Source organism: Parasteatoda tepidariorum, chromosome 7, assembly GCF_043381705.1.
Source record: "Parasteatoda tepidariorum isolate YZ-2023 chromosome 7, CAS_Ptep_4.0, whole genome shotgun sequence".
Taxonomy (NCBI): domain Eukaryota; kingdom Metazoa; phylum Arthropoda; class Arachnida; order Araneae; family Theridiidae; genus Parasteatoda; species Parasteatoda tepidariorum.
In genome coordinates, this window is record NC_092210.1 from 53,164,504 (window position 1) to 53,169,897 (window position 5,394).

Here is a 5,394-nt window from a genome sequence, read left to right on the forward strand (position 1 = left end):
TAATATTAAATAAATAAATAAATGAGAAAGAGAGAAAGGAGGACTTAAATGCAATGAAAAAGATTTGCCAAAAGCAAATTTTTGAGGCCTCTCAATCGGTTAATCTTCTTTACATTAAAAAAATTAAATAAATAAATAATGTTAGCTGTATCCCGTCAAAAGTGAAATAATTTGCTCTCAATCATCCCTATTACTCACATTTATTATGGATAGAAGAAAAAAAAAGAAAGGGGGGAAAAAATGAGATACTGATTTCCTCTGTTCAAAATGTTTTACAATTCTTTAGATAATGACTTTTGTTGTCAAATGTAAAATGTCAGAAATGTAAATATCCCAGTTAACTTGAATTTTCGAACTTCATTTATTCTTTAATCACCGAACTATAAACAATTAAAGTAAAACCAACAGTTCCAATAGCAAAATAACCTATTTTCAGAGAGTTAAAGATTTTTTTTTTATCTGTAGAAGTTTCTAACGACTATAAATTACTTCTAAGATGAAGCTTCATGAAGCTTTTTATCACTTTCTGTTAACTGTCTTTCATGTCTGCGATAAGAGAATCTTGAAATCAAAATTTCGACCAATTTCCGACAGCAAAGAGCTAGTTCAATCATCACAAGCAGCTAGAACTGCAAATTAATAAAATTAAAATTTTAAAAATAATGTCTCCAAGTGGACTTAAAGGAGAAAGTTATTCTAGTCCAGGCCGACCTAAAACAAAACACATAGAGCTGATCACTTCTGTAATAAATTTCTGTTATCACTGAAACTTTCCCCTCGGCATTCGAAAATTATAAGTTTTCCGTTTTTTATTTTAGGTCTAACAAAAGTAAGTTACATAACGTATATTTTAATTTTTTTCATTTCAATTTATAATTTAATTATTTTATTACTGGACGTTTTTCTCAAGAAATGTTTAACAATTTCCGAATTATTTTTTAACAAAATGCTATACAAGAGCGATGGAATTTCACGCGATGGCGCCAATGAAATAAAAATTTAAAAAAGTGAATGATTTTTAACATTTTCTTCGATTTAAAAGTAAAGATATCCTTCTAAAATCCATAACCTATAAATAGGAATTTACTAAGTCGAATGAAATTTAAAATGAAAAAAAAAACCGATTAAAAAACTAAAACAAAAACGCGTTTCATTCAATTTAATCAACTAAGTAGCAGACGACTCTCAACGCATTTACGGCCAATGAGATAAAAGCCGACAGCTGGGCGTAGTTGGTGCGTGCAATAACCACGCCCTATCGCCTTTCGCTTAGTTTCTCCTGTCAACTATCAGACACGCCCACGATGAATCCACAAGACTCGCCACAGATGATTTCCAATTAAAGAACTTTTATAATTACTCAGTTTTCTGGAGTGGTGAGAAATTAACGGGGATAAATCTTTGATGTAATTTATTGTCAAGAAAAACAACAAAAAAAAACACTAATTACCTTTTCTAATAGGTTTGATGTGGGGGTTTACGAAGTAAATTGAAAATTTTCTCAGCGTCCGGGCTTGGAGCAGTTTTGTTGTGCTTTGTAAAGAAAATTTATATCTGTCTTGTTGAAAATAGGAAGAGAGCGTTGACTTTTAATCGAAGAATGTTTGAAACTTTATTTACTAAGAAGACCACACACTGGCTACCGTAATGATATATATTTTACCAACTAAATTTATTGTTCATAAATTACAAATAAATTACTTGCGAAAGCATGATACAAATCCTTCTTCTTCTTTTTTTTTTTTTTTTTTTTTTAATAAACGAAATTGTGTTAATAAAAAGGGTATTCTGTCTATCAGCACAAAATTTACAATCTGGTAAATATTTCTCCTCTGTAGGTTATCAAAAATTTATCTTTTCCTTTTCCATTTCCTTTATTTTATTATTTGTCTGATCTCTTGTAAAGATATTGCGGCTGCTAAAATGCAGCACTTTCCTCAAATGTTTGCCAACCCAGTTGAATTTTTATATGCAATGTAAAAATTAAGTTCAAAGTTTAAAATCAAAAATTTAAAAGAAAAAGAAATCGGTCAATTTGTTTTAGAGAGATGTAATTTTTAATAACATTGAATGTTTCTTTTTATTATTATTTTTTTTGGTAAAAATTAAAATGGAAATATGTTTAGTTAATAACACAATAAAGCACTTAAATTTTCTCATTGGCTGAATCAAAACATTTTTTAAAAAAGATAACGATTGCAAGAATAAATCTACGATAAGAAATTATTATAATTATTATTTTATTTTTACTTTTAAATATGAGTTTTTATTTTCGAAAAAAATAAAATATTTTATTCAAAGGTGATTTGGAAGTAAAAATTGTTTTGTAATTTGGGTAAATTGTAAACTAATTTCGTCAAAGTTTGCTAATTTTAGCAAATTCTTACCTTAACCACCGAAAAGAAATATACGCTAATGTATAAATATATCAATAAAACCTAGATTAGTTCAAATTGATTGTATTTTAATATAGTTTTGCTTCAAAAAACGTATCAGAATAAGCGGAATTGGTGGAAGAAATACGGGCTATTCATAGTGACTTGAGCAGTAACATGATCAAATTGTTCAATATGTGACTTATAATCTAATAATTGATGTGGTAACAATGCTGATTAAAATGAGCAGAAGTTTAAAATTATTCATCTGATAAAATTTTGAGGTCGAAAAAAAAGAAATTTTAAAAGCAAATGATAATTAATCGATATACGAAGAATGCAATTGATCAACCACTCAATAAGTTCTTAGACCAAATATCCATGTTATCAAGAGCAGGTAACAGGTGGATCTTTTAACACAATATTTATCAGTTAATAAATATGCTCATACTATACCTCGACAAATTTCAAGATTCCTTGTAAGTGTAAAAAACTGTTAAGCTCATTACTCGATTTTTAAACTTCGTAGCTGCTTCAAATAAACAATTATCTCCTTCTACATTTATCAAGAACTGAAGGAAAAAAAAACCTTTATTTTTATAAAAAAAATAAAGGTTCTATATTAAAAAAAATTTGAGTAACCAAACACTTTATTTTGACATAATAAATTCTTTGAACGGAGTTCTTTTTGTTTTAATATTTGTTTGTCTAAACCCAAGCAGTTTGTCATCAGTCTCATGAACTCCTGAATTTTGCCAGTTTTGAAAAATCGAAATGTTACCGTTTCACTTTAACATCATCGAAGATTTCTTAATCTTTATTATTTATTTCGTGTTTTAGTAATAATTTAAAAGTATTTCACTTGACTTGCGTTAATTTTTTTATTGTTCTGAAGAAATATATATGTTTTTATTTCGTAGGCTATAGGTCGAATAATAAGCTACAAAGTAAGTAACTGATTTATGGTTAAATAGCAAAAGTTAAAAGTCAGGGAAAAAAGTTTAGTTTTCGAATTTTGCACTGCATATTTAGTTGTAAATAAATCTTACCTATTTTACCGACATTAATATATCTTACCTTTTTAAATCTTACCGTCTTTATCAGTCTCATTGCATGAATTCAATTATAACAAAAGTTTAAAATTATAATTTGCGAACAGAAATTGATACTGAAAAAACGCTACTTAAAAGATCGTTTGCTAAATTGTGTTATTTTTCTTCCAAATTTTACTTTTGAGGCAAATTAAAAAAATCAAAGTTTTTCGTGATTTAGGCTCGGTTTACTATCATGCTGAATCAATTTTCTGATCAGATTTTATTGAATACCTGTAGGCGACGTCACGCGTGGGCGTCGAACCTGCTTGGTTTCTGAATCCTGGCATAAACGAATTCCACGATTTATCTACAATGACGTCATTTACAAGTATCCAGTTGCTACTTAAAGAAAAAAAAAATCAAACGATATTTTAAATTTTTTTCATTATATGCGTTTAATTCCATTTTTTCTAAATAATTAATGTTTCCATTATTTATAAATAATATTAATTTCCGTTTTTTCTTTGATGACAATATTAGATTATTTACATATTACATTATTTTGATAATATCAGATTATATTTTTTATTCAAAATTACGTGTGAATATAATTAAAAAAGTCATCACGTGGGAGATCTGCATTCAACAAGTTGAAAATAATTTGCAAACGATTTCCTAAAATTATTATTGTATGATATAATTTTTAAAAATATAAAATCTATATAATACACATTTTTCAAAAAATTGTTGCGATTATTTTTACTGAAAGTGAGCTTTATATTGAATAGAATATTAGGTAATTTAAAACTTAAAAATATAATAGTTTGAATTTCGATTAATAATATAAAGAATAAGAGAAAACAGGAATGGCAGCATATTAGAGAATATTATTCTATTTGTATAATTTCAGGAGCATAGCTGATTGTGTGCAGTCCAGGGGCGCTAATTATTTGTGAAATATAAATCTGGCACCAGAAATGCTTAATTCTTTCATTTACTAAATTTACATAATTTACACAGTACTGTAATCCTTTTACTAGGAATAGATTTTATAGCTACAAAGTGAATGCAAGATGATGTAATGACGGAAAAATTATTATTCTACGAATGGAATACAATTTCTAGAAACAGAAATCTAAGTTGAACTGTGAATTACATTAAATTCGTCATATTCGAGTTCCTTAGCAAAGAAATATCGTATTGCATGGGACATGTTGAGTATTTGAAAGCAATTTCAAAGGTAACTAATCTAAGTATTTAGTTTCTGATTTATAAACCTCATCATTATGCTTATAATATCTGCTTGGATTGAAATCGGATTCGATAATGAATTATTCGTAATAGTCATAGATTTTGTTATCGCGGCAGAATTATTGTTGTAAATTGGTAAAGAGAAGTGGTTTGTAATTTGTATTCTTTCACTTGGATGTAAGTAAATTATTAATTAAAAATAGGAGCAAAAATTCCACAGACTTTTTATTTATTATCTTATCATTTATGTGATTTCATAAAAAAAAATTCGTGTTTCAATTCAATTTGAAATTTTTTTTAAATATATATTAAAAAACTATCAATTACACTGGAACAAATTTTTTGTTGCATGATTTTGCTTAATTCGGGTGTGGGGAATTAGTTTTGCTCATAAAACTAGACTTTTTTATAAATGATATTTTTAGTCCATTTTTTGTCAAAATGTAAAAGTTTTTTTTTTTCCCAATTCCCACCTGTGTTAACATTTCGTCAATTCAGGCATTTACAGGGCAGATTTATTGGCCTCTCTTTCATGGGCACCATATTAGGCGGGCCAACGTTGCTCCCACAGTAAGGACAGATAGTACAGAGAAGGAATTGCCCGGGATTCGAACCCAGAACCTTTCTGATGTAAGGGCAATTCTCTGACCTCTACACAGGCCGGTCGGCAAAATGTAAAAGTTTAAAAACGCCATATATATATATATATTAATTTTTCCCTGTAACTTTTGGAG